This window comes from Tachyglossus aculeatus, chromosome 1, assembly GCF_015852505.1.
Source record: "Tachyglossus aculeatus isolate mTacAcu1 chromosome 1, mTacAcu1.pri, whole genome shotgun sequence".
NCBI lineage: Eukaryota > Metazoa > Chordata > Mammalia > Monotremata > Tachyglossidae > Tachyglossus > Tachyglossus aculeatus.
In genome coordinates, this window is record NC_052066.1 from 77788889 (window position 1) to 77815588 (window position 26700).

Sequence of the window (26700 nt, forward strand, 5' to 3'; positions counted from 1 at the left end):
TTAGTTGCCTGGTAGACCTACAGCACAGTCCAAGTTCTGAGAGGATGGTGAGGTAATGTGGGGAGTTGAGATTGCCTAGCATCTGCCAGAGTGCATGTTCTCTGCCTACTCTGTGTGCCTGAACAAGACCAGGCCTGAACCCCTACCACTCGATGGTGGGAGATGGGACAGGGCAGGATGGGACCACAGGCTATGGGAAGAGGGGAAGGAGGGGGACAGGCCACAGCCTCACCTCAACCGCGGCCAGCTCCGCATAGGGTCCAGGCAGTCTCACGGGACTCTGGGGAAGGGACAACTTGCTCACATCCTCCCTCTGACCTGAAACTCCCTCCCACTTCCTATCTTCTTCTAGACTGTGAGCCTGCTTCTAGACTGTGAGCCCGCTGTTGGGTAGGGACCATCTCTATATGTTGCCAACTTGCACTTCCCAAGCCACTTAGTACAATGCTCTGCACACAGTAAGCACTCAATAAATACGACAGTGAATGAACAAATATCTGACAGACCACCGCTCTGCCCATCTTCAAAGCCGTACTAAAACTACATCTCTTCCAAGAGGCTTTCTTTGACTAAGCCCTCATTTCCCCTATTCTCTCTCCCTTCCCCTTCACCCATACACTTGATATTCAGAGCTGCATGGCATAGCAATGTACCTATACACTTATACCTACCCATCTGTAATTTGTTTTAATGTCTGTCCCTCAACACCCTACCCCCTCAGCCCCCTCCCACCCCTGCCTTGCTCCCCACCAAAATGTAAGCTCCCTGAGGGCAAGGATCACATCTACCAACTCTACTGAATTGTACCTACCAAGTGCTTAATACAGTGCTCTGAACACAATAAGCATTAAATAAATACCATTGACCAATTACAAAAATCCTGGAATATTTGGGGAACAGACATTCTGATCCATGTCCAGAGAAAAGTCTGAAGACTGAAGCACAGAAAATTTAAGGGAGAAAACTCTGGTGGGTGAAAGAGACAGAGCTGGACACTGAGAAGATACTAGACTCAGTGGAAAGAGAGACAAGCCTATATAGAGTGAGAAGGGGTTGTTCTGTGGACAAGATAGAAGAGGAAGAGAAGGTTTGGAGCTCAGAGAAGCAGAGAATGAAGTGTAGGTTAGGAACTTGTGATCATTGTTTTTAGCCTAATTCTGTCTTTGTTTCACTTGGGCAAGACTTCAGTTTGCTCCTTATCAAAACGGGGATTAAAAAATATTCAAGTTCATCTCGTGGATGGTTTGTAAGGCATAACTAATAAATTATTTGTTAAAAGGCCAGGTAAATTCTACCCAATGTACTTTTTCATTTTTTTCTATGGTATTTGGTAAATGCTTACTATGTGCCAGGAACTGTATTAAGCGCTGGTGTAGATACAAGCTAATTAGGTTAGAAAGGGCCCATGTCCCACTAGGGAGTCACAGTCTTAATCCTCATTTTACAGATGATGTAACAGGTACAGAGAACTGAAGTGACTGGACCAAGCTCACCCAGCAGACAAGTGGTGGAGTCGGAATAAGAACCCAAGTCCTCTGACACCCAGGCCTGCGTTATTTATTTCCACTAGGCCGTGCTGCTTTTCCTCTGGAAATTAAAATAAAAATCTCGATATGAGTTACACAAGACAACTGTGTGTATTCTTTTCAATCCCATCTTGCAGAACACATTACAACACAAGTAGTTTCACTGTATGACTGCAGCTGTTCAGAAGGGAGCTAGCCTCAGATGTGGCATAGTTCTTTAACTTAAGAGGCAGCAATTAGCTTTGTACTTATGGGTATGACAATGACAAATTCACCCTTACAAGTGTTCATTATTCAATTGAAAACCTGGAGAATACAAAGAGTTGATGATTGTTGTTTTCTAACACTGGACATTTCTCGTCTCAGGGAGTAGACATGGAGCTGTCTATTTGAGAATATTATAATGTCCTTTATTCTTTCAATCATATTTCTTGAGCACTTATTGTGTGCAGAGCACTGTACTAAGCGCTTGGAAAGTACAATTCAGCAACAAATAGAGACAATCCCAACAATGAGTTCATGGTCTAGAAGACAGGCTCTCAGTCTTTAGTCAGGATGTGGGACCAGAGGGACAAGCTAGTGGCCCTAAAGTTCTGTACTCTTAAAAATCTGATCTCTTAGCAACCAAATGGCCACATTCCAATTTCACAGCAAATCTTGAGATTACCTACTTTGCCATACAAGATGTTCTTGAGTGTGGTGCCTTACGAGGAAGCTAATTTATATTAATCAACAGTTGCCAGGGAGAGCTCTTTGCTTTCAGAAGGGATTGAAATGAAAACTGCTCTTGGAAAATGGTTCAGTCATGATTTGGCTAAAAGATCAGGAAGAAAGGCAGAGTCTGATAGAAAGCTCAAGGAAACCAAAGCCCCATAAAGTCTCCAGAAGTGAACATGTTAATTAGTAGGCATTCAAATTCCTGGAAAATGAGTTTGACTTTTCCATCCAGTCAAAGAACAAGGCAAGTCAGTGGCATGGATAACTCCTTCTGAAGTGTTGCTCAGAGACCTGCTGCTTTTACTTGGAACGCTTTGGTTTGGCTGTACTTCCCATGGATGTTATTTTTGAGAAACGTTGAAATGGCCAGATGACGTTGCAACCAGATATCATGGGCAAAACAAGCCAACAGAAATATAAAACGGAGAGACCGTTCACTTCACGGGCTGCTGAGGTCCATGCGGCTCACAACAAAATGCGAGTGGAACCAATATTCTGAAATTCCATCAATATAGACTCCAATCCAGAAAATGTGGACCTAGTCCTCCCTTTGACATTACTCATGGAGACAAATGCCTTTCATATTGTAACGTAAAGCTGAAGGATGGAAATAAGCCTAAATTTTAAATAACGGCCACCCCATCACTTCCCCATGTCCTTGTGCAGACTGGGCCTGAGAACAGCAGACAAAAATCCAGACTCTTGGTATTTCTTACTCTCCTCAGCTGCTACAGGCAATAATGTATAATAGGGAACAAGAAGACTTTTTAGTTCAACCTAATTGTGAACTATTACTACCACTATCTGGTGCCCTGGATGATTCTAGGAAAACTGACTGCTTGCACTTCAGTCAAAAAATCAATGGTATTTTATCCCTGCCCACAAGGAGTTTACAATCTAATGCTCTTGGATTCAGTTTCTCTCCCACAGATATGGGTCTAATAATAAAAATAATAATAATAATGTCATTTATTAAGTGCTTACTAAGTGCAAAGCACTGTTCTAAGCACTGGGGAGGTTACAAGGTGATCAGGTTGTCCCACGGGGGGCTCACAGTCTTCATCCACATTTTACAGATGAGGTAACTGAGGCCCAGAGAAGTTAAGTGACTTTCCCAAGGTCACACAGCAGACATGTGGAGGAGCTGGGATTCAAACCCATGACCTCTGAGCCCAAAGCCCGAGCTCTTTCCACTGAGCTATGCTGCTTCTCTAACAACCCTTTTCGGATAATAATGTATTTGTGAAGATGTACACTTTCTGGACCAGAAATGTAAATTACTACCCAGATGAAGTAACTATTAAGTCCACTGAGGAATAGAGTATGTAGAGCTGGATTCTCCCTCTACAATTCTCCTGATCTCCTCCCACACCCACTGTGTCTTCTACCCTTCATTATATTTTGTAGCTCTTCCCCAGTTCTCCCTTTTGCAATTTTTAAAATGCTGCTGGCTGTTGCTAGCTAGCAATAGAGCAAATGAACCACCTCCTTGCAGCAGTTGAGAATCCCATTTCAGGGGGAGACCATGTTTGTTCCGGGCTCTGGCGCAATTTTGGAATGTGGCAGGTTTCTGCTCTGCAGTGTTTCACCTTGCTGTCTCAGTACCTGTCCACCCTGTTCACTTCCTCAAAGTCCCAGTGTCCCAAATTCAACTCACTGTCGCCTCCAACAAATGAATAACCCAAGGACCAGGCTCTGCTTTCCTTCCATTTCCCACAAGGCTGAGTTTAGTCTTAGCATATGCTTTACGTCGTCTTTGTCCCTTGGACAGCCAGTTCCTTATTGATTCCCTCCTTGGAGCTCACCCCATAGCCCCCGCTTCCCTGAGTCCTCATCCTGGGCCAAAGGAAAGCAAATCCCTAGAGGTGGCCATGCTCTGAGGTATTCTGCAGAACCAGGCTGAGAAAATGGATTCCATCCAACAGAAATCTCTGGCAGGAGGTGGTCACAATTCTCAATTTGGAATGTAGAGGTGTGGAATGTGGGGCCGTTCAAAAGAGGACAAAAGAGAAGGCAAACAGTAGTTTTCTTGAAACTAGTCTATGCATGCAGGGACCAAAATATCAGGAAAAGCAAAACATCCTTTCATAAACTGCTTTCATAAAGCCACCTCCTAAAGTCAGCACTCTGCCTTCACTCCAAGTTAAAAATTCTCCAGATTTCCAGGACAACCTCTCTTAAGACTATTTCCTAGTGTGTGCACTACACCAATCAGTGGTATTTATTGAGTGCTTGCTGTAAGCAGAGTACTGTACCAACTGCTTGTGAGTGTACAACAGAATTAGTAGACATGATCCTTGCCCTCCAGGATCTTACAATCTAATAATAATAATAATATTTATGATATTGTTAAGCAGTTACTATGTGCTAGTCACACAGCAGACAAATGGTGGAGCTGGGATTAGAGCCTATGACCTTCTGACTTTCAGGTCATACTCTTATATACTGAGCCATGCTGCTTTGTTGAGAAGCAGCATGGCTTAGTGGATAGAGCATGGGCCTAAGAGTCAGAAGGACCTGGGTTCTAATCCCAACTCTGTCACTTATCTACTATGTGACCTTGGGCAATTCACTGCACTGGGCCTCAGTTACCTCACCTATAAAATGGGGATTAAGACTGTATCCTACGTGTGACAGGGACTGTGTCCAACCCAATTACCTTGTATTTTCCCCAGAGCTTAATGCAGTGCGTGGCACATATTAAGCACTTAACAAATACCACAATTACTATTATTATCATTCATAATAATAATGATAGTGGGAACCACTTACACATATTCTCTGGTAAAAATTACTTGACACTTTAAAAAAATGAATCTTTTTATATTTTTGTTACTACAGTTCCAGCGTTTGGAAATGCCTTGTTTCCTTTGGTTCCCCAATTAGATCCTTGATCCTTGTAAGATCCTTGAGGTCTCCAATGCAGTTGTCCTCTCTCAAGAGCTTAGTACAGTCAGAGATCAATAGTTAACTGTTGATTGGATCCATGACTTTTTTCTTCCTTCGTAATTCTCCAACTGTTCAATTCCCAGTGGATGAGAGAAAACACTACAGACCAACCGGCCTCTACTACGGGCAATCCACAGTCCTCTGGCACAGCCGTCCCACATTCATTCATTCATTCATTCATTCATTCATTCAATCTTATTTATTGAACACTTACTGTGTGCTCTGCACTATACTAAGAGCTCGGGATAGTACAATATAACAATGAACAGATGCATTCCACTTCTCGGACTGCTGAATCTACCCCCAGCTGCCTCCCTGCAGACCCCTCCACTCCTCTGAGATCTGGACAGGGGGCTGGGGTTCACTCTTCTCGATGATCTAAGCAATGGCACCTTTCCACCCTTGCCCACCTGAGTCTGGCCTCTTGGCACCATGACATTTGGAAAGCGGAAAATATATGACCCTTAAGTTGCTGCTGGATTGCAGCTTTCTACAATGGACCGACCAATTACACCACTCTTCTGAAAGCAATTTCTCTGTTGGTGAACAACAGCCTAATGATAATAACAACAATAGTAGAGGTGTTTGTTAATCACTGTCTATGTACCAACTGCCTACTAAACACAGGGGTAGGATACAAGATCATCAGGACAGACACTGTCCCTGCCCCACACAGGGCTCACAGTCTAAAGAAGAGGAAGAACAGGTATTTAATCCCCAATGATGAAGAAACTGAGGCCTAGAGAAGTTAAATGACTCACCCACGGTCACACAGCCATAAGAGAGAGGAGGAGGAACCAACAGCAACTGCTTTTGCAACCTTCTGCAGTTACCCATAGATTCAGTTATCCACATAGATTCAAGTTACACAAGAAAGCCCGACCTAAGCAGGCACATGAATCAATCCATTTAGAAGAACCAGGGTGCATGATAAAATGATTAGGCTGTACTTAGATTTTTTATAGATTGAACATTTGATGTTCTTTATGCCAAAAGTGGAGGAATAAAGCCTTCTATGAGTCCAAATAGGGAGGACTATTTTAACCATCTTCTCATGGCTTTCGCTCCTTTCTTTCTCTGAACCTTTACATTGTCATACTGCACTTTGTGCTCAAAACAGTGCATGTTCCGTGAACTCATTTTTGGAATTCTTCAAGCAGAAGTGTGCCCATGTCTGAGTTCAGTTGAGTGTCTCAGATCCTTGTCTTCCTAATACCGTTTGATGAATGGGAAGGCTCAGCCTTTAGTTCAGGTCTGGAAAACCAAACCCACACCCATATCCAGAAGCACTTGAACCTAATTTCCCAAAGATTGTCTCAAATACAAAACCCATTCTTCTTTCCGATCTCAGAGATGCATTAGCATCACCTACATTTTGTACTGAACGATTTTTCCTCCAACCACAGACAATGAAATTCACCAGCGCTTATTCTGCGTTCAGTTAAATTTCAGCTGTTGATTGCAGTCTCATGAGATACTGCTTAGGCTGTTGCCAAACCTAAAGTGGCAAAACCAAAAACCACTTTAAAAAAAAAGGCACTTTCAGAGGGAATCTGCAAGAGTTTGTGAGGAGCAGAGGAAAAAAATTTCTTGGGGATGTTGGTTTTAGCACAGGGCCAATTTCCTGGCCAGTTTTCTGATTGGCTCAGTATCTGACTGACATCAGGTCTGTTACTCCAATCCTCCTTTGAAAAGGAAGGTTAAGAAAACTTCAGAGACGTGGTTTTTGTCTTTCTGAATTCATAGTCAAAAATGTTGTTGGACTGGACTCTGCTTTTTGAAATGGGGCGCCACATTTCAGACACCAATCAATAATATTAGGAGGGTGTAAACTCTGACAATTACATGGCAGCCCTGCACTAAATTAAAAAAAAGATTATGTCCCTAGAAATGTCATCACCACTAACCTTCCACGGCCAGCAATTAGGGTTAGGGAGGAGCCCAGCAATGCAACTGCTCAGACTGCCACCCATCTCAAAGTCACTGCATTCAGAAGAAAATTTTCTATTTCCAGTACTTTTATAGGCTTTGATCATCTTGGTAAAGGTGGTCTTGTGGAAAGAGCAAGGACCTGAGAGTCAGCACACCTGAGTTCTAATCTCAGCTTTGCCAATTCATTCATTCAATCGTATTTATTGAGTGCTTACTGTGTGCAGAGTACCGTAAAAGGAGCTTGGGAAAGTATAATACAACAACAAAAAGGTACATTCCCTGCCCACAATGAGCTAACAGTCTAGGGGTGGAGGAGACAGACTTCAATACAAATAAATAAAATTGCAGTTATGTACATTAGTTCTGTGGGGCTGGGAGGGAGGAAGAGCAAAGGGAACAAATCAGGGCAATGCAGAAGAGAGTGGGAGATGAGGAAAAGTGGGGCTTAGTCTGGGAAGACCTCAGTTTCCATAACTGTAAAATGAGGGTGGAATACTTGTTCTCCCTCTTACTTAGACTGTGTGCACCTTGTGGGGCAGGACTGTGTCTGACCTGGTTAATGCTTAGAAAAGTGCTTAATACATAGTAAGTGCTTAACAAATTCCATTATTAATCAATCCTAGTTACCCATATCATGTTCGTACCAGCATCGTTGGGCTCCCTAGACTTCTGATTGAGAAATCCAACACTAAGTATAGGAAATACAAAGCGTAGAGTGTTTTTGGATGAGAAAAATAGGTTAATCTCTTATTGGCCAGGAATGTGTGGATAACTCCTCTCTTGGACTTCCTGCCTTGTTTCTTCCCCAAAGGGACAACTACTCATATGACTCACTCTTTCCCAGAATCAGAGAACACTTTCAACCCTCCCATTTCATCCTCCCTTTATACCTGGGCCTGTCTCCATCACTTGCTTCCCCTTTTCTCATCCTCCAGAACTCTGGGCAACTTTTTGATTGGTAATTATTTAGTACTTACTATGTGTCAAGGATTGTTTTAAATGCTGGGGTAGATATAAAATAGTCAGGGGCTCACAGTCTAGGAAGGAGGGAGAACAAGTATTGAATCCCCATTTTTCAGATGAAGGAACTGAGGCACAGAGAAGTCATGTGACTTGCCCAAGGTCATCCAGGAAAGAAGTGGGGGAGACAGTATTAGAACACAGGTCCTCTGACTCCTGATCCCATGCTATTTCCACTAGGCCACATTGCTTCTCTGAGAGCTGCTGGGAGATAAAAAAAAAAAAGAGTAGAAAAAGAATAAATTTGAAGGGAAACATTTTCTCTCCTTCCCACTACCCCTTCTCACCTGTCAAAATAGCAGGACTTGGCCCAGACAAGACAAGCAAGTTCAGGAAAGGAAACTAGTGGGCTTGAAGGCAGCAAGTGCAGGTTTTTTTTCATTTTGTTTTGTTTAAATGGCATTGGTTAAGTATTTTCTACATGCCAGACACTGTACTAAGCACTGGGGTAGATACAAGATACACAGTCCATGTTCCTTATGAGGCTCACCATCTTAAACCCTAGTTTACAGATGAGGTAACTGAGGCAAAGATAAATTAAGTGATTTGCCCAAGGTCACACAGCAGATAAGTGACAGAAGCCAGGTCCTCTTACTCCCAGGCCTGTGCTCTTTCCATTAGGCCACACTAGTTCGGTCAGGGTTTCAGTCAGCCAGCTCTGCTTAGTGGAAAGAGCACAGGTTTGGGAGTCAGAGGCCATGGGTTCTAATCCCGGCTCTGCAATTGTCAGCTGTGTGACTTTGGGCAAGTCACTTAACTTCTCTCAGTTACCTCATCTGTAAAACAGGGACTAAAACTGTGAGCCCCATGTGGGCCAACCTGATTACCTTGTATCTACCACAGTGCTTAGAACAGTGTTTGGCACATAGTAATTGCTTAACAAATACCATCATCATTATTATTATTAAGGGCAGGGAAAGGGTCTACAAAACATTTCCTTTGCCTGCAGTCCTTCTGAAATCACATCTCTTTCAGGGGATATTCCCCAGTTAATTTCAAATCGCCCCTGTTTATGTCTCCCAATGCCCAAGAGAGAACCTATGCAGAAAGTATTATTACTACTTCCTACTATCTGCAACATACTTTAGTATTTCAGTATTTCAATGTTTTAGTATTTAGTAATCTTTCATCTGCCTAATACAGTTCTCTGCCCACTCTGATCAATAAATATTCTTGATTTATAGCAACCCTATCACAGCTGGACTATTGTATCAAACTCCTCACTGGTCTCCTTTCCTCCAGCATCTCTGTCCCATCCCTCTTCAATATATATTACATTGTGCTACATGAGTCTTCTTGAGGAGTGGCTCATCGGACATTTCCCCCTTCCTCCAAACCCTCTAAGGCTTCCCATTTCCTCTATATCAGGCAAAAACTCCTCAAGGTCAGCTCCAAGATTCTCCACCAACTTTTCAATCTATCAGCTCTCTTCTCCCCACCAGTTAGGGAATGGAAGGCAGAGTCTTTATTTGTTGAAAGAGACTTAGAAGGATCAGCCAGAGAGATGAAGATAATTGGAAGATAATTGTATTAAAAGCAATAATAATAATTGTGGGATTTGTTAAGCACCTACTATGTGTCAAGCACTGGGGCAGATACAAGATAATCTCATGTCATACGGGACTCACAGACTAAGTAGGAAGGAGAACAGGTATTGAATCCCCATTTTGCAGATGAGGGAACTGAGGCACAGAGAAGCTAAGTGACTTGCCCAAGGTCATACAACAGGTATGCAGCAAGACTCGAGATTAGAATCCAAGGCCTCTGACTCCTGTGTTTCTAGAAGAAGCCGGTCAAGGAGGACTCAGATGGAGTCCATTAGATTTGGCAAGAAGGAAGTAAGAATAAGCCTGGAGCCGTTGTCGGCAGGGATTGTCTCTGTTGCTGAATTGTACTTCCCAAGTGCTTAGCACAGTGCTCCGCACACAGAAAGTGCTCAATAAATACAATTGAATGAATGAATGAATGAAAAAATGCCATCTTACTCATGACAGCCAAACACCAGGACAGAGGAAAGAAGCATGGATATTCCCTAGGCTCTCTGGACTTGGGGGTTCTAACTCTCATAAGGGAAGGGGGAGATTGAAGTCATTTTCAGGCAACCGTCTGCTTCACCTGCTCAAAAAGTGGCTCTGCATCTAGAGTGTGTTTCTCCACTTGACTTGCTCTAGAGAATAAAGGAATCAGAAAAAAAAAAAGATTTCCCTCTCTATTGCTCCCAGGGGCAAATTAATGTGTCCACAAAAGCTGTGGATAGGAGGGCTGTGTTTAATATTATTAATTATTGATGTTGGTAAAGAGAGAATGTACCCATGTGCATGGGCAGTTTGTCATAGATTCCAGTTACCATAGAGTCAGGCTTATCCCAGAGAGCCACTCCCAGTGGGGAGGTCTGTGTAGGGTCATTCAGAGCCACTTATTTTGGAAGGAATTTTCTCTAGAAAGCTGCTGGCCTAAGGACTACAAGGAACTCACATCAATGGGAAGGGGGAGATAGCTAGAAAACTGACTTGATTTTAGGGCCCAAGATAGCCTGGTACTAACACTTCATGGGAGGGCGCATGGAGCATAATTTGCCTTCGTGGGGCAGACTTAAACACATCCTGGTCCTTGTAAATGTCTCTTATTGGATGGAAACTTCCCAAGGTTCCTAATTATGTGACAGGTATCAGCAGTACACCTTCAGAACTAAGGGCAGGGCTTTTTGAAATCTCTGTGTTGAATCCTCTAGTCTGCATGTTGAGACCTGATTTTGTTTTATTTCAATCTTCACACTTGCCTCAGTTCCTCTTCCAGATCCCGTATTATTATTATGGTATTTGTTAGTGCTTTCTGTGTGTCTAGAACTGTTTTAAGCACTGGGGTAGATACAAGTTAATCAGGTTGGGTACAGACCCTATCCCACTTCGGGCTCACAGTAGAAGTAGGAGGGAGAAATGAATCCCCATTTTTACAAATGAGGGAATGGAGGCACAGAGAAGTAAAGCAACTTGCCCAAGGTCACAAGCAGGTACATGGCAGGGCCAGAATTTGAACCCAGGTCCTCTTACTCCCAGGTTGGTGATCTTTCCTCTAGGCCTTGCAGCTCCTGAGCTCCTTGGTCTCATCTCATTATGGGCAGGGAATGTGTCTGCTAATTCTATTGTATTATACTCTCCCAAGCTCTTCATACAGTGCTCAGCACATAGTGAGAGCTCAATATGATTGATTAATCTTGGAATATCAGGAACAGTGCTATAAATAAGCCTTTTAGGCAAAGTTCTTGAGGGACTTCCGTGCTCAATCTCCTCATTATTTGGGCCTTGGATGGTGAGAAAGGGAGAAGGCTGAGACCCCAGACCCACAGGATTAGCTGTGACTTTGTGGGGAGAGGGGAGCAGGTGGGGCAGAGGTAGGATGAGGTTCCACTTGTCTGCTGCAGGACCTTGGGCAAGTCACTAAACTTCTCTGTGCCTCACTGCTTCTGGAAAATGGGGATAAGACCTCCTCTCCTCTTCTCCCACTCCCTGCTAAGCCACTCTTACTTGCTCCATCATTCATCCTCTTTTCCATCTGCACTGCGCGCGCACACACACACACACACGCAATTTATTTATTCATTTACTTATAGTAATGTCTGTCTCCCCTTCTAGACTGTGAACTCAATGTGGGCAGAAATGTGTCCGTTGTTATACTGTACTCTCCCAAGTGCTTAGTACAGTGCTTTGCCCACAGTAAGGCTCAATAAATACCACTGATGATGGTGATGACTGTGAATCCCATGAGGGACATAGACTGTGTCCAATCTGATTAGTTTGTATCTAACTAAAATCCATCCTTTCCTGTCCATCCAAACTACTACCACACTAATCCAAGCACAATCTATTCTGCCTTGATTACTGCATCAGCCTCCTTGCTGACCTCCCTGTCTCCTGTCTTTCCCAGCTCCCATCCAGACTTCACTCTGCTGCCTAGATTATTTTTCTACATAAACATTCAATCCATGTCTCCCCACTCCTCAAGAACCCCCAATCAGTCAATTGTACTTATTGAGCACTTACTTTGTGCAGAGCATTGTGCTAAGCACTTGGGAGAGTGCAATACAACAGAATTAGTAGACACAATCCCTGCCCACAACGAGCTTACATTCTAAAAGTGCTTGCCCATCCACTTCCATGTCAAACTCCTTTCTATTGCTCTTTAAAGCACTCAATCACCGTGCCCTCTCCTACCTTACCTCACTGCTTTGCTACTATAACTCAACCCACACATTTCACTCTAATGCCAATCTACTTACTGTTCCTCAATCTCATCTATCTCGCTGCCGAACTGTTGCCCACCTGCTCCCTCTGGCCTGGAACACCCTCCTTCTTCATACCAACAGACCATCACTCTTTCCACCTTCAAATCATTATCAAAGGCACGTCTCCTCCAAGAGTAGTGTTCTGCACATAGTAAGCTCCCAACAAATTCCACTGACTGATTCAATCGTATTTATTGAGCAATTACTGCCTTCAGAGCACTTTACTAAGCACTTGGGAGAGTACAATATAACAATAAACAGACACATTCCCTGCCCATATCTAGATTACAGTCTAGAGGATGTGTGCATAAATGATGTGGGGATGAAAGGGAGGATGAATTGAAGAGCAAGTCAGGGCAAAGAAAAGGGAGTGGGAAAAGAAGAAGTGAGGGCTTAGTCTGGGAAGGCCTCTTGGAGGAGATGTGCCTTCAATAAGGCTTTAAAGGCGGGGAGAGGAATTGTCTGTGCGATATGGAGAGGGAGGACATTCCAGGCCAGAGGCAGGACGTGATTTGTTGGCTGATTTTGCTCCAGGTAGGACCCTAGTTCTTGGAATCTAGTAAGGGCTTAAGCAATGCCACAATTATTATTATTACTATTATTCTCTGTTTGAGCAGGATCTCTACACTGAGATGGCAGCTCTTTGTGTTCTTTGTCCACCCAGTTCCCTTCATGCAAAGCTCTGTAAGCAAAATAGAGAAAATATTACAGGGAAACAGAGCAACAAGACAGATTGATGTAATAATAATAATAATAATAATAATAATAATAATAATAATAATAATAATAATAATTTTGGTATTTGTTAAGCACTTACTATGGGCCAAGCACTGTTATAAGTGCTGGGGGAGATACAAGGTAATCAGGTTGTCCCAGGCAGGGCTCAGTCTTAATCCCCATTTTCCAGATGAGGTAACTGAGGCACAGAGAAGGTAAGTGACTTGCCCAAAGTCACACAGCTGATAAGTGACGGAGCTGGGACTAGAACCCATGACCTCTGACTCCCAAGCCTGGGCTCTTTCCACTGAGCCATGCTGCTCTTCAGGCACCCCCCAAATGTGTCTGTAATTGTTATATTGTACTCTTCTAAGTGCTTAGTACACTGCTCTGCACATAGTAAAAGTTCAATAAATATGGTTGAATGAATGAATGAATGAAACACAAAGAGGCCCCGGGAGAAAGATGAGTTAGTTGATGCTTAGATGGGATGTATTTTGTCATATGATTCAAGGGTGAATGTAAAGCACTACCAACCTGTCACTCCCTTCACACTACCAGTATTGGCCCTTGTGGAGAGGACCTGGCCCAAGAATATGAAAAATAAGCACATGTCTGTCCCTGAAACAAGTAAAGCTTCTGATGCTAGTGAAAGATAAACAGATGGACAATCTCTTGCTGACCAACAGGGCTCCATCTTGTAACTTAGTGATAGTTCTCCTCAAGAAAACATTTTACTTTTCCCTCAGAATATTCCTGTGTACCTTTTTTTAAAATTTCTAATGTGTTATCTGAGGGTTACTGTTTTAAGTAGGAAGCATTTCAGCTCTCCTTTAAAGGGAAGACTTCCAATGAGCCAGTGTGGTGAGACAGCAAGAACAAGTTGACCCAATTTCCTGCCAAGCTGAAGCTCCAGCTCCCAGCTTGAGATTAGGAGTTCCAGTTTTTCCTTTCAGATTTTAAAGCTATATTGAAGGTCATGAGGGGTTTGACTTGTGAGCCTAGAGTCCCAAGCTCTTCCTTTTCTCATAATTGCATTCATTAAGAACTCACTGCATGCTTAGAGCTGAGGTAGACAGGAGGTAATCATATCAACCAGCTCTGCTCTATACGAAGCACACAGTATGGTTGACCGGTAGTTTTGACTGAACACTGACTGAGCAGAGTACTGTACTAAATTCTTGTTGTTGTTGTCTTATGCTATCAAATCGTGTCTGACCCATAGTGATGTCATAGACATATGTCTCCCAGAATGCCCCACTTCCATCTGCAATCATTCTGGTAGCATATCCATAGAGTTTTCTTGGTCAAAATAAGTGGTTTTGGTTTACCATCGTCTCTTTCTACGCAGTAAACGAGTCTCTGCCCTCAACTCTCTCCCATGCCACTGCTGCCCAGCACAGGGGAGTTTTGACTTGTAGCAGATTGTCTTCCACTCACTAGCCACTGACCAAGCTCGGAATGGAATGGATAGGCCTCTGCTTGATTCTCCCTTTCGTAGTCATGACTGGTAGAGTACTGGAAGCTTTCCAGGTGCGACCTTGAGAGGAGCACTAAGGAGAGTACAGTAATGGGATTAGAAAGAATCTCTGCCTTCAAAGACCTTAAAATCCAGTGGGGGAGACAAACTAAAAGAGAGGGATGGGAGGGAGTGCAGGTATCTTTTCCCCTTTTTACAAATTAACAATAATAAGCCTCGTGGATAGAGCACGGGCCTAGAAGTTGGAAGGACCTAGGTTCTAATCCCACTAGTTGTCTGCTGGGCAAGTCACATAACCATGGGCAAGTCACTTTATTTCCCTGTGCCTGAGTTACCTCATCTGTAAAATGGGGATTAAGACTGTGAGCCCCATGTGGACATAGACTCTGTCCAACCTGGTTACCTTGCATCTACCCCAGTGCTTTGAACAGTGCCTGGCACATTGTAAATGCCTAACAAATTGTGAGAAGCAGCGTGGCTCAGTGGAAAGAGCGCAGGCTTTGGAGTCAGAGGTCATGGGTTCAAATCCCAGCTCTGCCAATTGTCAGCTGTGTGACTTTGGGCAAGTCACTTAACTTCTCTGGGCCTCAGTTACCTCATCTGTAAAATGGGGAATAAGACTGTGAGCCCCCCGTAGGACAACCTGATCACCTTGTAACCTCCCCAGCGCTTAGAACAGTGCTTTGCACATGGTAAGCACTTAATAAATGCCATTATTATTATAACAAATGTCACTTTTTTAAAAAAAAGCTAACCAGGTTACACATGGGGCTCACAGTCTAAGTAGGGGGGAGCATAAGTATTGAATCCCCATTTTATGGATGAAGGAACTGAAACATACAGAGATTAAAAGATGTGCACAGGGTCACATACAACTAGGTAGCGGTATGGACTAGAATCTGGATTATGACTCCCAGAGTCACCTTTTTCCACTAGACCACACTCTTTCCAACTTGGACCTAAATACTCCTTTCCTTCTTTGAAGAAGATGCCATTTATTCCCATGTGATTTGTAAGAGGGATTTGGAAGTGGTTCTGTTACTTTGTTCATTTCCTGCAAACTCTCAGAGGGAGGGGTGCTTTCAAGCCCTGCTGGTTTTCTAGATTATTCCAATTAATCTTTTTCATTTCTACCAGCTGTTGAGTTTGGAGGAAAGACACTTTTCTGGGTTGAGGAGATGGACAAATTGGAATGCAGTTCTCAGTTTCTTCACTGAATATGAAAGGAACAGACTGTGAGTCTGTTGTTGGGTAGGGATTGTCTCTATCTGTCGCCGAATTGTACTTTCCAAGCACTTAGTAAAGTGCTCTGCATACAGTAAGCACTCAATAAATACGATTGAATGAATCGTATTGTCCCAGTTGACAACACCATCATTCATTTCTGAAGCCTATAAAGTTGGCATTATCCTGACTCCTCTCCACATATTCCAATCTGTCACCAAATCCTATTAGAGAAGCAGCGTGGCTCAGTGGAAAGAGCATGGGCTTGGGAGTCAGAGATCATGGGTTCAAATCCTGTCTCTGCCACTTAGCTGTGTGACTTTAAGTAATTTAACTTCTCTGTCCCTCAGTTCCCTCATCTGTAAAATTGGGATTAAGACTGTGAGCCCCCACGTGGGACAACCTGATCACCTTGTATCCTCCCCAGCGCTTAGAACAGTGCTTGGTACAGAGTAAGCACTTAACAAATGTCATTATTATTATTACCAGTTCCTCCTCCACATTTCCATAATCCACCCCTTCCTCTCCTTCCGAACTACCACCACAGTGGTCTAGATACTCATCAAATCCTGTCTTGATTACTCTACCAAGGTCCATGCTTGATCTCTCAGTCTCCAGTCAGTCCCTCGCCGATCCAATCTTTATTCTGCTGCCTATATTTTTCCAAAATGTCACTTTGGGCACAACTCTCAACTCCTCAAAAAGCTCTAATGGCTGCCACCATCAAGCTGAAACTCCAGACCATTGGCTTGAAGGTATTCAATCATCAAAATCCCTCCCACTTACCCACTCTCTTTTCCTACTACACCTCAGCTCACACTCTTCATTCCTCTCAAACTAACGTGCCCACTGTTTTGTTCTTGCCTTACCCACCACCAAACTATTGCTCACACCCTTCTCCCTGGAGGGAACTCCCCGCCATTTCACATACAGACCACGGTTCTCCTCCCTCCCGCTTCCCCCACTTCGAAGTTCTTTTGAAATCATAACCTTCCAGGAGACTTCAGTGGTTGATTTCAATTTCCAGTCTTCCCGTTTTATTCCCACTTTCTTTTTATATTCCCAACTGTCATTTCAGCACTTCATTATCACCAAGGTACTTAAGTAGTCAGAACACCCCATAGCATTTATGTCCACATCCTTATACTCTTTATTTCCTCTTATCTATAATTTATTGTATTGTCTGCATCTCACACTAAATTGTATGTTCCTTAACTGCAGGGATCGTGTCTGCTAATACTACTGTACTCCTTGAAGTATTTAGTACCATTCTGTGCACACAGTAGGTCCTTCAATAAATACTGCTGATTTGCACATGCAAACAGAACTCATCTTCCCACCCAAATTCTGCCCCCCACAAAGCCTCCCCATTTCTACAGACATCCATTATTTACTGAGCGCTTACTTTGTGCAACTCACTTTACTAAGCACTTATCCACCATCCTTCCAAACTCAGAGGCCTGTAATCTTAGCATTATCTTCAACTCACCTCTCTAATTCAACCTACATATTGAATCTGTCATCATATCCTGTTGGTTCCACCTTCACAAAATATCACAAAAAGCTGCCACTTCCTCTCCATTAGACTGCTACATCACTGATCCAAACGCATATCATATCCCACCTCAATTACTACATCAACCTCCTTTCTGACTTCCTCCCTTCTTATTCTTCCCTCTTCATTACATACTTCACTCTGCTGCCTGAGTCATTTTTCTAAAAAAAAAGCTTTCAGTCCACATCTCTCTATTCCTCAAAAACCTCCAGTGGTTGCCCATCAGCATCTGCATCAAACAGAAATGCTTACAATCAGCCTTAAGGAACTCTATCAGCTCTCCCCCTCTTACCATACCTCATCCTACCACAACCCATCCCACATAATTTTCATCTCTAATGCCAAAATAGTCACTGAACCTTGACCTCGTTTGTCTTGCTGCAGAGCTCTTGCCCATGTCCACTTTCTGGCCTGGAACTCCCTCCCCAGTCAAATCTTACATACCACCTCTACCCTCTTTTTTCCCCAACAAGAAACCTTTCAGTGTCTGACTCACTAGGTTGTAAGCTCCTGGAAAGTGAGGGTCATATCTACTAACAGCATGGTGCAGTGGATAAAGTCTTAGGGCCTAAGAGGGAACTTACCCCAGCTCCCTCACTTGTCTGCTGTGTGACCTTGGGCAAGTCACTTCATTTCTCTCTGCCTCTGTTACCTCATCTGTAAAATGGGGATTAAGACTGGGAGCTCGATGTGGGACAGGGACTGTGTCTAACCTGATTTGCTTGTATTCACCATAGTGCTTAGTACAGTGCCTGGTGCATAGTAAGTGCTTAGCAAATATCACAATTATTATTATTATTAATAACAATCAATAAATCAATCAGTGGTATTTAATGAGCATTCATTGTGTGTACAGCATTGTGTTAAGCATTTTGGAGAGAACAGGGCAGTAGAGTGTAGAAGCAGTGAAGCTCAGTGGAAACAGCACGGGCTTTGTAGTCAGAGGTCATGGATTTGAATCCCGGCTCCATCACATGTCTGCTGTGTGACCTTGGGCAAGTCACTTAACTTCTCTGAGCCTCAGTTACCTCATCTGTAAAATGGGGATTATGACTGTGAGCCCCACGTGAGACAACCTTATCTCCCTGTATCCCCCCCAGAGCTTAGAACAGTGCTTTGCACTTAGTAAGCACTTAACAAATTCCATTATTATTATTATTATCATCCCAGCCCACGGGGAGCTTTAGTCTAGAGGAAAAGACAGACATTAAAATAAATTACAGATAAGGGTAATAGAGTATAAGGATATGTAAATAGTTGTGGTTGGGGTGGCTTGAGTATAAAAGGGCCTAATGGGCAGCACTCAAAAACATAGGAGAAACAGAGGGGAAGGCAAATAGGGTGGAGAAATGAGGGGTTAGTCAGATAAGCAGAGAAATCAGAGAATTAGGCAGAGAAGCAGCATGGCTCAGTGGAAGGAGCACCGACTTTGGAGTCAGAGGTCATAGGTTCAAATTCCGGCTCCACCAATTGTCAGCTGTGTGACTTTGGGCAAGTCACTTAACTTCTCTGGGCCTCAGTTACCTCATCTGTAAAATGGGGATTAAGACTGTGAGCCCCCTGTGGGACAACCTGATCACCTTGTAACCTCCCCAGAGCTTAGAACAGTGCTTTGCACATAGTAAGCACTTAATAAATGCCATTATTATTATTATAAGGCCTCTGGGGGGAACAACATAATTTCAGTTGGGTTTTAAGGTGGGACAAGTGGTGGTCTTTTGGATATGAAGGGGGAGGGAGTTCCAGACCAGAGGGAGGACACAGGCAAAGTGTCAGTGGTGAGACAGATGAGATTGAGGTACAGCAAGTAGGTTAGCATTTGAAGAAAGAAATGTGTGGACTGGGTTGTAAGAGGAGATCAGGGTGGCAAGGTAGGAGGTAGAAAGTTTATTGAGTGTCATAAAGTTGATTTTAAGGACTTTGATGTGGGGGTGAATGGGAACCATCCGAGGTTTCTGATGAGTGGGGAAACAAGAGCTGATTTATTTTTTAGAAAAATGTTCTGGGAAGCAGAGTGAAGTATTCATTCATTCAATCATATTTACTGAGCGCTTACTGTGTGCAGAGCACTGTACTAAGCACTTGGGAAGTACAAGTTGGCAACATATAGAGACAGTCCCTAGCCAACAATGGGCTCACAGTCTAGGAGGGAAGTATGAATTGGAGAGGGGAGAAACAGGAGGCAGGGAGGTCAGTGAAATACCAAATTCTTCCAAGTGCTTAGTACAGTAGTTGCTCAGTAAATACAATTGACGGATTGATTGAGAAGGTCCCTGGCCAAGTATCTAGATCCTAACCTCATGCTCTTTTTCCCTGATCTCAAGCTCTCCACCACTGTCAACTAATGTGAAAGTATTTTCCTGTCCTTCACTTTCAAAGAAGACCTCGCTGATGGTGACGTTCACCAGAGAGGACTTTTTTGAGTGCAACTATGAAGCATCCCTCCATCAGTAAGATTTGTGTCTTAGTGGAAAGAGCATGGGCTTGGGAGTCAGAGGTCCTGGGTTCTAATCCCGGCTCCTCCACTTAGCTGTGTGACTTTGGGCAAGTCACTTCACTTCTCTGTGCCTAGTTACCTCATCTGTAAAATGGGGATTAAGACTGTGAGCCCCACGTGGGACAACATGATTACCTTGTGTCTACCCCAGTGTTTGACACATAGTAAACACTTAAATACCATTATTATTCCTTCTAGATTGTGAGCCTGTTTTTGGGTAGGGAATGTCTCTTTCCATTGCCAAATTGTACTTTCCAAGCACTTAGTACAGTGCTCTGCACACAGTAAGCACTCTACAAATGTGATTGAATGAATGAACTTGCCCCTAAATTGCTTTTCATTTGTGATGATGGTTTGTCCTGAACAATCCACACTCCCTTGCTGAGCGTCCCAGAATGTGAGGAGGAAGAACATGTGCCTTGAGAGCTGCTCTACTCTGAGCTCCAAACCTGGCATGGACTCAAAGGACTGCATATGTGTACCCTATCCTGAGACATGGACTTTCCCCAGAGTTTCCAGAACCCTGAATTAGCCACCTCAATCACCTCCAATAGCAGTTTGACACCTTACTCAGCCAGGCTAAGAGAGCAGGACATTACCACTACCAGAAAAAAAAGAAGTTGGGGGAGTGGGGAGGGGCAGGGAGGAACAGAAAGGATAAAGTATTTTCTGGGTGGGCAAGCCTAGCCCCCTACAGTGTTAGACTGTGAGCCTGCCAAAGAGCAGGGACCATGTCTAATTCCCACCTGTGTATTCTTTCACTCACACACACACACACACACACACACACGCACGCACACACACACACACACACAGAGTAAGCACTTAAAAATACTATTACTAGTACATTGGGTTTCTGAAGCAGTATTATTTCACATTAATACCCCCATCGTTAATTGTTAAACATCTCTGCGGTCAGTCCTCTTGATTTTTCCTTCAGGTACCCCCACAGCAGTGAGGTTGCGATTGGAGGGTTGGGGGAGTGAACCTCAATGAGCACTACAATGACCACCATTCATTCCAATCACAGGGAAACTAGGGAACATGGCAGTGTACACGAAGGCCCCAAATGTCACGACCAAATCACAATCACTCAATTGCAAATGCTTCAGGGGTGGAAGCGGAAATGCTTTATTTTCCTAGCACGGAGCACCAGGACTGGGATCCCAGGGCAGTGTGGGGCTGAGCTTCCTCTACCTGGCAGAGCGGTGGGTGCCCAATAGTAAATTTGGCCATGACAGAGTGCAAGCCCTGAACAGCAGATGTGCCAGGGAGCCATCTGACCATGGGCAGCAATGTCTGATCCCACTGTGAGCCGGCCTGGTTTCCGGAAAGGACCCGGAAGCCATTCTGGGCTGAGGATGAGAGCCAGCCCAAGATGTTCTCCCTCCACCTTGTTCAGCCATCAGGATACATGCTCCCGCCTGGCCGGTAAAAACTCTGGTCCCTCTCGCCCTTTCCGGGTTGCTGGGGAAGTGGTGGGCTTCATCTTGGGCAGGTCACTTAACTTCTCTGTGCCTCAGTTACCTCATCTGTAAAATGGGAATTAAGACTGTGAGCCCCCTGTGGGATAACCTGATCACCTTGTTACCTCCCCAGCACTTAGAACAGTGCTTTGCACGTAGTAAGCACTTAACAAATGCCATTATTATTATTATTTTATTATTATTATTATTATTATCTTGTGTATCCATGCCATATCATCTTATTGGAACAGTCAGACAATAATGCCTCATTTCTCCCGCTCCTTCCCACTCCTCCCCACCAGCATTCTGGTAAGAGTCCGTTTTTACTTTCACCTCCAGAATGCTAATTAGAGAAGAAAATTAGCCAAGAGGTGGATGCCCGTTATGGGAAATGCTATGAATATTGGCCTTTGGGCTGCTTCTTGGGCAATCAATTATCCAGCCTAGTTCTGTGCTTCATCTCCACCTGACTCCTTCAGCCAACCAAATGCCTAATTCCAGGCTGGAAAAATTTATTCTGGTAGGACACATCTTCCTTAAACCTATATTTGTTCTTACAACCAAATAAATGATCAAAAAATTTCTGTCATGTCCTTCCTTTTTTAAAAATGGCATTTATTAAGCACTTTCTATGTGCTAAGCACTGTATTAAGTGCTGGGGTAGAAATGAGGTAAGCAGACATAGACATAGTCCCTGTCCTATGGGTTCTCCATTTTACAGATGAAGAAAATGAGACACCATGACATTAAATGACCTTGTCACATAGCATAAAAATGGCAGAAACTGGGTTAGAACCCTCATCCAATGATTCCCAGCCCATTAAGCCACACTTCTCCAAGGTGCCATCTTACCATCTTGGTCATGTCACTGCCTTTAGGTTCCTTAGCCTTCTGGGTCTATCTTCTATTTTCTGGATTGTATCTCTGCCAATTTGGGTCCACTCTCTTTAAATTATGGGATTCTCAGAGCAAGGACTGAGTCTTTTACAGCATGGCTCAGTGGAAAGAGAATGGGCTTGAGAGTCAGAGGTCATGGGTTCTAAACTCGGCTCCCCCACACGTCTACTGTGTGACCTTGGGCAAGTCACTTAACTTCTCTGAGCCTCAGTTACCTCAACTGTAAAATGGGGATTAAGACTGTGAGTCCTACGTGGGACAATGTGATCACCTTGTATGGTCCCCAGCACTTAGAACAGTGCTTCACACATAGTAAGCACTTAACAAATGCCATCATTATTATTTTTATTAACAGTGCCTTCCCAATTGTTTAGAACAATGCCTTCCACTCAACAAGTACTCTACCAGTGCTTGGTGATGGTGAAGAAAACAAAAAATTTGATATCCTAGGCTTCTCTCTCTCTCTTTCAAGCTGCACAATCACTCACCCAATCCTGTCAGATCTTTCTTTATATCTCTAATTTCTGCCCCTTCCTGTCCATCCAAACTGATACCACATTGGTCCAGGTACTATTATGTCCCATCTTGACTACTGCATAAGCCTCTTTGCAGACCTCCCTTCTTCTAGCCTCTTCCAAATCCAGTCCACACTTCACTCTGCTGTGTGAATCATTTTTCTTAAACATTCTGCAGTGTCTCTCCACTCCCCAGAGACTCTCCAATGGCTGCCATCCATATGCACAGCAACAGAAACTCCTGGCTATCCTCTTTAAGGTACTTGATCTCCTCTTTTTTCCTTACATATTTTTATTTCTCTCCCACTTCAACCCAATCCACACTCTTTGCTCTTCTAATACCTACTCACTGTGCCTCAATCTTGTCTCCCTCTTCAGTAACCCTTTTCTCATGCCTACAACTAAGCCTTCTTCACATCCAGGAGACCACTACTTTCCTCATCTCCAAAGCCCTACTAAAATTGTATCTTTTCTAAGAAACCTTCCCTAACTAATCTCTCATCTCCCTTCTTATTTCACTCTACTACAGCATCACCTATGCCTTTGAGTCCTCACTTAAATAACTCCCATTGCACAGGACTTACATACATATCTTTAAATTCTTTTTTCTTTTTTTTATGGTATGTGTTATGCTTTCTGAGTGCCAAGGACTGTCCTAAGTATTGGGGTAGATACAAGATAATCAGTTTGGATCCAGTCACTGTCCCAAGTAGGGCACCCTGGCTGAGTTGGAGGGAAAAGGATTTAGTCCCCATCTTTCAGAGGAAGTAACTGAGGCACCAAGAAGTTAAGTGATTTACCCAAGGTCACACAGCAGACAAGTGACAGAGCCAGGATTAAAACCCAGGTCATCCGAATCCAAGGCTCATGCTCTTCCCCTATCTGTAATTCATTTTAGTGCCTCAAGTGTATGCTTCTTGAGGCCAGAAACTTTGTTTACTATATTATATTTTCCCAAGCACTTTGTATGATCATCTACACATGGCTAATTCTCAGTAAATGCTGTTGATTGAAATGAAACCTGAAAGGATCTGGACACTGAAAGAGTAATTCAAGCAACAAAAAAAATGAGCCCAACCACCCAGGTTCATTGCTGAGACTGGTTGATGATGCTCTCATGAACAGAAACTTAACACACCAGACATTCTCAGTCTCAAACTGAACATATTATTTGAAGCATCAGAATTGATAGCATGAGTGGTGTTCATTTCTGGGCTACATATTCACAGATGCACTAGATTCTAAATAAGACCTTGCCAGTTATATTGTAGTACATTTTTTTCTCTCTTTAGCTGACAGCCCTTGGAAACCAAACTTATATTTAGTGTTACTTGTTACTATTTCAATCCCTGGCTAGCGAGAGAAAAGCACGAATGTGCTAGTAGATCATAATTAATTCACCACACTGTTCAGCTGTCAAATGAATTATAGTTTTCTTTCTGAAGAGGACACACTGCCAGAAAAGGAGGAGAAATGCAGAATTATTCACATGGATAGAAATAGTGATTGGGTCAAGAGAATATATTTTCATTCCGGGGGAGGAGGGGAATCGCTTGTGAAAATGTAGTGGGGCAAAGTCTTTACTCTCATCTCCACTTGTTTTGCTTTCTGATGTCAATAGAAGGCAGATGGTAGCCATGTGTGCACTTATTACTAGTTTGCCAGACTTTGTATTCTCTTAACAAGTCTCAGAGATACTGTAAGTGAAAGAAAGCACTCCCTGATAATTATCTGATTGATTGTCTTTCTGTCATTGTATCAGTTTTTTTTAACACTTGAGTTGGCAACAAAAGGTGGGGATCAATCTTCTGGGTCAGTGGTCATATTTCATCTTAATTGCATACTTAATAATAATAATTATAATAATTAGCATTTATTATTTGTGGTATGTGTTAAGGTCTTACTATGAGCCAAGAATTGTACTAAACACTGGGGAAGACACAAGAAAATTAGGTTGGACCCAGTCCCTGTTCCATATGGGGCTCACAATCTAAATAGGAGGGAGACCAGGCATTGAATCTCCATTTTACACATGAGGAATCTGAGGTACAGCGTGGCTCAGTGGAAAGAGCACGGGCTTTGGAGTCAGAGGTCATGGGTTCAAATCCTGTCTCCGCCAATTGTCAGCTGTGTGACTTTGGGCAAGTCACTTCTCTGGGCCTCAGTTCCCTTATCTGTAAAATGGGGATTAAGTCTGTGAGCCCCCCGTGTGACAACCTGATCACCTTGTAACCTCCCCAGCGCTTAGAACAGTGCTTTGCACATAGTAATCACTTAATAAATGTCATTATTTATTTATTTATTTATTTATTTAAGTTAAATGACTTGTCTATGGTTACATGGCAGACAAGTGGGAAAGCTGGCATTAGAACCCACATCTCCTGTCTCCCAGGCTTGTGTTATTTCCATCCTCATTGGATTATAAACTCTAGTGCAGTGATTATGTCTACCAACTCTGTTGTATTGTACTCTCGCAAACAGTAAGCACTCATTCGTACTTATTGAATGATTACTGCCTGTGAAGAAGTTGGTAATTTGGTCAATTGTATTTATTGAGTACTTACTGTGTGCAGAGCACTGTACTAAGCTCTTGGGAGAGCACAACATGACAATCCTTTTAGACTGTGAGCCCACTGTTGGGTAGGGACTGTCTCTATGTGATGCCAATTTGTACTTCCCAAGCGCTTAGTACAGTGCTCTGCACATAGTAAGCGCTCAATAAATACGATTGATTGATTGATTGAATATAACAGAAACATTCCCTGCCTACAACAAGCTTACAGTCTAGAGGACTCAATAAATGCCATTGGTTGATTTCTTGAAGGATAAGCTTTCAGTTCTGAAATTCATCCTCTATTTTTTGCTAAACTAAATACTGGACAGGTGTGCAAATATTGGAACTAATTTACCTATACATAAACTCCAATATTTCAAAATGAAAATGTAACTTCAGAGAGACTTCTGTCTTTGACAATGGGTTTAATATCCAGCTCACCTCCTCCAGGAGGCTGTCCCAGATTGAGCCCCATTTTTCCTCTCCTCCTCCCCATCCCTCCGACCCTACCTCCTTCCCCTCCCCACAGCACCTGTATATATATTTGTACAGATTTATTATTCTATTTATTACCTGTACATATTTACTATTTATTTTGTTAATGATGTGCATATACCTTTAATTCTATTTGTTCTGATGATTTTGACAACTGTCCACATGTTTTGTTTTGTCTGTCTCCCCCTTCTAGACTGTGAGCCCATTGTTGGGTAGGGACCATCTCCATATGTTACTGACTTGTACTTCCCAAGCACTTAGTACAGTGCTCTGCACACAGTAAGTGCTCAATAAATACAATTGAATGAATAAATGAATAGTAAGGGTCAGCACCAGATGCCAGAGGCACAATGATGCCATTTCATATTCTGCATTAACCATTTGACTCAAGGGATCAAGGGCCAGGCGGTGATACGCTGGCTGGACCCAGGCTGGACCAGAACCATGCTCCCTGTTAAACCCAACCCAAGTTGGGCTTCTTTGGGCTCCCTACTGATTCTCCCCTCTTCTAGACTGTGAGCTTGTTGTGGGCAGGGATTGTCTCTATTTGTTGCTGAATTGTACTTCCCAAGCATTTAGTACAGTGCTCTGCACACAGTAAGCACTTAATAAATACCATTGACTGATAGATAGGATGGAACTGCAGCCCCCGGCAGATTGTGTTCAGTGTTTCCAAGGCTATCATAGAACCTGAATTGATTTATCCATTGATGCTATGCCTTTCCAAACTCTGTATGTTCTAGCAATATTGTGGATCCACCTGTGGCACCATAATAGCTTTAATCAATGGTATTTATTAAATGCTTTCTTTGGATAGAGCACTGTATTAAATGCTTAAGAGAGTACAATACAACAGAGTTGGGAGACATGTTCC

General features: G+C 43.2%; 1 protein-coding gene and 1 non-coding gene across 2 annotated transcripts in view; both read right to left on the reverse strand.

Annotated features, from left to right (window-relative positions):
- The window catches only part of ARHGEF4 (Rho guanine nucleotide exchange factor 4), a 473125-nt gene that overhangs the window by 428435 nt on the left and 17990 nt on the right, over nucleotides 1–26700 (reverse strand).
- Nucleotides 14557–14694, reverse strand: LOC119935030. Its single transcript, XR_005453065.1, has one exon. It is a non-coding gene; the product is annotated as a small nucleolar RNA SNORA7 (small nucleolar RNA).